The sequence below is a fragment of the Chrysochloris asiatica genome, unplaced genomic scaffold (genome assembly GCF_000296735.1).
Source record: "Chrysochloris asiatica unplaced genomic scaffold, ChrAsi1.0 scaffold00113, whole genome shotgun sequence".
Taxonomy (NCBI): Eukaryota; Metazoa; Chordata; class Mammalia; order Afrosoricida; family Chrysochloridae; genus Chrysochloris; species Chrysochloris asiatica.
In genome coordinates, this window is record NW_006408631.1 from 9,251,541 (window position 1) to 9,259,701 (window position 8,161).

Here is an 8,161-nt window from a genome sequence, read left to right on the forward strand (position 1 = left end):
CCGAGGGTGTAAATCTTTACGGGAGTAGAAAGCCTCATCTTTCTCCCGCGGAGCGGCTGGTAGTTTCGAACCGCTGACCTTAAGGTTCACAGCCTGATTCGTAACCACTACGCTACCAGAGCTCCTTGTATAGCAGTACAGAGTTCTATAAATATAAGTATAGAGAAGAAGCACACTATCAAATAAAAACTATCAAATAAATATTCTACCAGCTTCTAGAAATTCAAGCTTTTCTTTACTGAAAAGTAATAAGAGAAATAATTATAATAAAATAATAATGATAACAGGACTTTGCTGTTCATTAATTTAAAACTTCCTAAATATATAAAACACTTACAGCTGTTATTGTCAAGTGCCATCAAGTCGATTCCAACTCACAGTAACCCTGTATAGAGCAGCTGATGGATATGAACTGCCAAACTTGTAGTTAGCAGTCCAGTGTTTATCCTGCCACATCACACTGAACTCTACTAAAACTTCTCATCCCTTTGAGTCTCTGTGTGATGATGCTACCATGAAAAAGAACATTAAGATAATAATTCCACAAAAGTTTTTGAGCTTTTGATGAACTTTGTATGGGTTGTTATATTAATATCTTCTGTTAATAATTTAACAGACTTTTATTATCTAATAATGAGAGAGGAAGTTATCTTTAAATAGAAAAGTACTCATTGAGACAGAGTTAATGAACACTGGCTATATAGGAGTACTTGTGTAGCCCTGTAGGGTAAGCACTTGATTGCTAAGCAAGAGGTCAGCAGTTCAAGCCCATCAGCTACTCCTTGAAAACCCTATAAAGCATTGCTCTGAGTCAGACCTGACTCAATGGCATGTAACACCACCAATAACAACAAAATACTCCTCAGAAACCCTATACAGGGTTGCTGTGAGTCAGATCTGACTTGATGGCACTTAACAATAACAACAACATGGCTTTTTTTTAACATTATCTTCAATATACTAAAAAATACCACATTTTAAAAGACTATATAATGAAGTTCTGCCTACAGACCCCTGAACTAGGAATTACTGCACATATGAATTTCTCTTCTTAGCTCACACTCTTCGCTGCTCTGTTATTTTGAAAGTTCTTCTAGGCATCATCTGTTTTATCCTCTGTGTTGAAAGTTCTTCTCCTGGACTCCATCCCCACTGCTCCATTTGTTGCAGCTGAAGGTTTTACCAGATGCAGAGAGAAGAGGTTTTCATCTGTGATCCAAACCTCACTTTCCCTATCTACTTGATAACACATGAGCCTTCAGGATCAGAACCCAGAGGAGACTTGAGATCAAGGAGACTTAGAAAAGCAACAGAATTTAAGACCATTGCATTTCTCTTTCAAGTAAAATCAGATGCCAAAAAGTCACCACTGTTAATGACTTTTACGTTTTGTTTTATTTTCTTTTTACATAAAGGTGGAATCAGAATGTCTCAAATAACTTAAAAAGATCACATTTAATTTTAATGGATAAGCAGATATCCATCTGCTGCTGATGATTTCCTTCCCTAAAAACAGTGGTCTGAGAGATAGAAATTATATAGTGGACTGAATCCAGTTTTCAAATGCACTATTTGGAAAGTTACTACTTAACTGAACACAGCAAGGGATTCTCCCATATGAACATGATACATAACAATATGTTATATGTTGGCACTTTTCCAGGATTCAAAATAAAGATTCCAATATTCCCATATTCTTGGCAGATTAAAAAATATCAGAAGATAACAATAAAACCCCTGTCATATGAAACGGCAGTTCTCAAATATAGAGAACATCGTCTTAAAATTGGTAGGATAATTAAGAACTTTATTTAGCATTGTGGCTCCAAAAAGCAATTTATCAAAAGTAGAATTATACAAGGACTAAAGCTAGCCCCCTTTTAACATATTGAAATATAAGACCAGTAAAAATAGAGTACCTGAAACAATTCTGCAGTGTTAGAATTATTGTGGGTATCTGTGTGCACTGTATTGTTGTTGTTGTTAAGTCGGTTCTGACCCATAGTGACTCTGTAGAGGGTCTCCAAGGAGTGACTGGTGAGCTTGAACCACCAACCTTGACGTTCAAACCAACTTTGCAGTCTAGCACATTAACCGACAGTACCACACCAGGACTCTGTGTGCACTATATACATATATGTAATATAAAACATACCAATTGAGTCACTTTTGCTGAAAGTAAGTTCCCAAAACTGTCTCCTGAAATACAGATTCTGTTGGGATACACTTGATGTTTCACAAGAATTTCATCTTGAACGAAGATCTTAACTGCAGCAAAGACATCCTCCAAAGTAGCAGGGAACTGATATTGAGGAGCTAGTCTACTGCTTAAAAGGAAAAAAAAAGCAAGAAAATATCAATTAAATATTACTACTAACTTTAAATTTAAAATAAAAGAGTAAATTCTGGTATAAATTGTTTTAAATCTTGGAGCTATAAGGAAATGTGACACTTTGTTTATTCAATGTATAAAATTATTTGAAAGATTTTAATCAGAAAAAAAATCAATAGCGAAATTTCCCAATGTCATTCCTCAGATGCTAGGTGAAACTTGTTTAATGCCATTGACTTGATGCCAACTCATAGCCTAGGAAAACTGTATTGGGTGTTCTAGTATCTATACATCTTTGTGGGAGCAGAAAGCCTTATCTCTCTTCCATGGATCAACTGGTAAGCTCTAACAGCAAGCCTTGTGCTTCACAGTCCAGTAGTTATCCTATAGTGCCACCTTGCTCCCAGAAGAAACTAGTGACTCCAAATTTTTGAGAATGATTTTTGAGAATACACAAGAGATTTTTTAAGCAACAAATTAGAGAGCAAATGATTTCTAGATTGTGCTTTAGAAATTTTCTTAGGCCAAAATTCTGTATAATGATATGTCTCACTTTACTTAATGGGTGAAGTCCTGGTGTGGCACTGTGTGATAATGCACTGAACCACAAAGTCAGTTTGAACTGCAAGGTCAATGGTTCAAATTCACCAGCCGCTCCTCAGAAACGCTATACAGAGTTGCTACGATTAGGAACCAACTCAATGGTCATAACCACACCATCAACAACAAACATTTAATGGGTGATACCTGAAAACTTGGACTCCTGGTGTGGTGCTGTAGTACCAGCACTGGACTGTGAACCACAGGTCAGCAGTTCAAAACCACCAGCTGCTCCTTGGAAACCCCATACTGATTACCCTCTGAGTTAGAAACCACTTGATAGCATTTAACAACAACAACTTGCAAACTTAATTCAAGTTAAAACTTTGCAATATAAATAATATTTGATGTTATAAAGATGCTTGCTAATTATTGCAAAGCAATCTTAAGGAAAATTTATTACAAGTTATTTTAATATGTACAACCATATTACATTGTTGTTGTTGTCATTAGGTGCCATCAAGTCGGTACCAACTCATAGCGACCTTATGCACAGCAGAACGAAACACTGCCCGATCCTGGGCCAACCTCACTACTGTCGCCACGCTTGAGCCCATCAATGCTGCCACTTGGCCAATCCATTTCGTTGGGGGTCTTCCTCTTTTTCTCTGACCCTCCACCTTACCAAATGTGATATCCTTCTCCAGCGACTGGTCCCTTCTGACAATATGTCCAAAGTATTAGAAACAAAGTTTGGCCATCTTGGCCTCTAAGGAGTACCCTGGCTGCACTTCTTCCAAAACAGATCTATTGGTTCTTTTGGTAGCCCATGGCACTTTCAATATTCTCCTCCAACACCATAACTCAAAAGCATCAATTCTTCTATGGTCTTCCTTATTCACTGTCCAGCTTTCATATACACATGAGGTTGTTGAAAATACTATGGCTTGGGTCAGGCGCATCTTAGTCCTCAAGCTGATGTCTTTGCTCTTCAACACTTTAAAAAGATCTTGTGCAATTGTATAAATATACAGGGTATTGGTGTGATGCTTTAGAATAATCATTGGATTGCTAAAGGTAAGATGGGGGTTTTAATCCACCAGCTTCCTCAGAAACCATATACAATGTCTCTGTGAATCAAAACTGACTCAACAGCACTTAACAACAACAACATACACATAAGCATGTAGAACACCTTCTAATATAGGTCTATCTATTGGTCTGTCTTATTTTTTATCTTATAATCGTAATTACTTCTTATCTATATTAGTAAACTTAATGTCCATCAGAATTGGTAAGTATGTAACATTAAACTAAACATTTAATGTTGTCAAGATGCCTCTTAAAATTTCATCATACTGCAACCTATATCTGAAATATATCAAAAGAAAAGGAAAAAAAAAAATCTAAAACCCATGGCTTGAGTAAGTCAACTCATAGCTACCCTATCTTCTTGTTAAATTCTGACAAATCTGTTCTGAGTCATAGTGATGCTGTATAGGGTTTCTGAGGAGTAGCTGATAGGTTTGAACTGTGTACTTTGCTGTTCAGAGCTTATCCTACAACGCTACACTAGCTTCAAACAACCCTATAGTGAGATTTAAATAAAAGAGCATCAAAAATATAAACTGCCACCAAAACAGTTTTCAGTGTAAAAATAAACAAATATGATAAGTGATAGAACTCTTAAAACAGATACAAGCATCTCCTATCGTTTTAAAAGTATGTTTAAAATGATAAAGCAAATTATGCAAAACTACAAAGTGAAAGAGAGACATGCTGATGTAAATTAGAAGCATCTCTGAAGATGTAAGAAATTCTTCTGGCTATTCTAAAGCAGCAATAATGGCTAGGATAGCACTGGTCCTTTACATTTTATATTAGGTTCTCAATCAAGAAATTCCACTATACCTCCTTTTCAGTATTGAGCTAGAGGTTTCTAAGTCTATTTTAGCACACATTTCTTACAGGTTAGAAAGTACACAATACATTTACATATTTTCACATAATCAAAACTCACACTGCCATTGAGTTGATTTAGACTTACAGTGACCCTGTGGGATGAAGTAGAGCTGCTCCTTAGGGTTTCTGAGACCGACTCTTTGTAAGGGCAGACAGTCTCATCTTTGTCCTGTGGAGCCACTGGTGATTTGGCAGGTGAGTGTGCTGTTAGTAGCCCAACACTTACTGCATCATGCCAATACTGGTCATGTATTAGATTTTTCTGGTATAGTCTAGGAAATTTAGGCAAATATTAAGAGCAACTGCCATCTCTTACTTCAAGAATGACTTAATTTTTTTAGATGCCTCCAACATTTGTCAAATCATATTCCTCTAACCAAAAATATACCTAAAAATAATTTTTTACTACCATTTAAAGCAAAACTCAATACCCCAAATGTGTAGTTGGTAACTAAGTTGACTCTTTCCAAGTATACTGACTGTTGATTAACTAGGTCCTTCTTTGCCAATGCCTATTATACCAATGCCTATTCTTTCTATGACACTGCTATTAGAAACTATTACCCAACAAAAATTATTCAGACTCCAGTCTTTTTTGAGACACAAATGACTTGATTTGAAAATCAAATCTCTAAATCATGAGAGTAAAATTCCTATTATCTTTCAAATATAATAACAATCGTAATTCTCTTAGTTCACTCCCATAACTACAGCATCAAGTTTGTTTGCCATCCATCTATTCAGCTTGTCATAGAATGTTTGCTCTGGAATGAAAGAAATAGATATAAAGGAGTACCCTGAAAATAAAGAGAATTTAAAGTCTTTGACACATGTAAAATGTGGTAGAAGTATGTATTTTGATTAATTAGTGTTAAAAATCTACATTCCCCACTTCTGTTACCATTGGAGGAACTTTCATCAGAGTACTAAATCCTGTCCAATACTTCATCCACCAAATAATTCCTAATCAAAACCAAAGAGATGACTCCTCTGATTGGTGACAATGAAGGTAGAAGGTTGATATGTCCTGTTGACCATTTTCCATCAGACCATTCCTCCCAGGTTCAGAGTATAGTGTGTTTCAAAGGGCACCATTCACCAAGAATGATCCTGATGTATTGTGTTTTGCTCTACATATTGTTGCTGTTGTTGTCTGCCACCAAGTTGATTCCAACTCATAGAAACCATGTATAGGGTTTTATAAAGATCCCTGTATAGGGCTGAACTGCTGAACTTTTCAGTTGTCAGTCCATGGCCTATCCTATAGTGTCACACCAGAGCTCAGCATACATATAATGTTGATTCGGACTCATAGAAACCTTGCATAGGGTTTCTGAGGAGTGATTGGTAGGTTTGAAGTGCCAACTTTGCAGTTCAAACCAGCTTTGCAGTCCAGTGCACTATCTGCAGCACCACACCAGGACTATAGCAGGTATGAAATGGAACAGACCTGTTGGTGCGTGACATAGAAAAGGGAGTGGTAATTGAAGAATAGCAACAAAACAAAGGAATACAAAGGATAAATAATAATCGGCTAAACTGGACTCCTAGTGTTGTGCTGTAATATCAGCAATGGACTGCAAACCACAAGGTTCGTGGTTAGAATCTACCAGCTGCTCCTCAGAAATCCCATATAGGGTTAACATAAGTAAGAACCAACATGATGGCACTTAAAAACCAACAACAAACTGCTGTTGTGTGCAAAGAAAAGAAAGGAAGTCGAATGGATAGAATTGATTATTTAAAAATAGACACTAAGAAATAATGAATAAGTGCCCATTGTGATCATTCACTCAAAGAAGGCAAGCTGGGAAGAGTTTTGTTAGTTTGATTTTTTGTTACCATTGTTTGCTTCTTCTTTTTTCTTTTCTTTTTGAAAGTAAACTGTTGTAAGTTAAGAGATGACAAGTTGTTTTCTTATGATAATATAAAATTATCTGTGGTTCATACAATTTTTTGCCTCTTTGGCAGTTGCATATATTGATTGAAACTCAGAAATATTACTAAGGTTGGAGATGCAGGTAGGCTGAAGAGGACAGGAGTCTAGACAAAAGTGCAGGTAGATTCACAGAAGGAGATACCAAGGAACATTTATATTTATAAAGTGTAAAGACAGAAAATCTGTAATTGTAATTGTATTGGTTTTATTTTAAAAAGGGAAATGCAAAAATAAGAAAGTCATGAGACAGAAAGAAGTCCAAGAGAGACTCATTGCATAGAAACATGAGAGCAGATTTCATTGAAGCAAAAGGAAGGACAGTGTAGAAGAGATTACAACAAAGGAGTCGTTAAGAGGTAAGTTCAAAGGTGGAAGAATGAAAGAAAAATATTGATAAAGCCAAGCAATGAAATAGGAAGAAATGTTATCTCACATAAATTATAAAAGAGTCTAGATATTGAAGTTGACTAAAAAAATAAAAAGAGATGCCATTCTGTAGATTTTGGGTTATGGAAGGGTTTATGAGAATGTATATCTTTACAAGAACAGAACACCACATCTTTCTCCCCCTGAGCAGCAGGTGTGATTAAACTGCAGCCCTGGTGGTTAGCAGTTGAGTACTTACCCTACGCCATCCCCAGGGCTCCTTATAGCTATTTTGTAGTGGTTGTTAAATGACATCTCATCAGTTCTGATTCATGGGAACCTGGTATCGGGTTTCTGAGGAGCAGCTGGTGGGTTCGAACCCTAAATCTTGTGGCTAACAGTTTGGTGCCACTCCTACAGCACCAATCACACAGTCCTATTTTACATTTTCATTTTGTCAAAATGATGCAGAGGATTCTAAACCTGACCATTATAAGTATTATTGCATCACAGTCTACATTTTCAATATGCATTTGCTACTTGGTAGTTAGAAATAGCATCACTTCTGATTCAATATTGAAAGCATCTTATTAGCTAATTTTTCTGAACTTCAAGTCAGGTACTTTGGTAATTGTAAACTTAAGTTTCACATTGACTACTTGGACTTCCTATTCTAAACTGCCAAATAGTAACAGCTTATTTATTAATAGTAACAAAACTCTCATTTAATATTTTTTAAATGTTCCTTGTCAAGCTGTGTATCAAGAAATATATATGAACCTTGAAAGATACAGTCTACTATATCTCTGTCAAGATAGATACACCCATGCTCAAACATGACTTTGTTGTTGTTAGGTGCCATCAAGTCAGTACAGACCCATAGTGACCTTATGCACAACAGAACAAAACACTGCCCAATCCTGGGCCAACCTCACTACTGTTGCCATGCTTGAGTCCATCGATGTTGCCACTTGGCCAATCCAACTTGTTGGGGGTCTTTCTCTTTTTCTCTGACCCTCCAC

The 8,161-nt window shown here is 36.4% G+C and overlaps 1 pseudogene; it reads right to left on the reverse strand.

The window, feature by feature from the left end:
• The window catches only part of LOC102842254, a 37,779-nt pseudogene that overhangs the window by 8,369 nt on the left and 21,249 nt on the right, over positions 1–8,161 (reverse strand).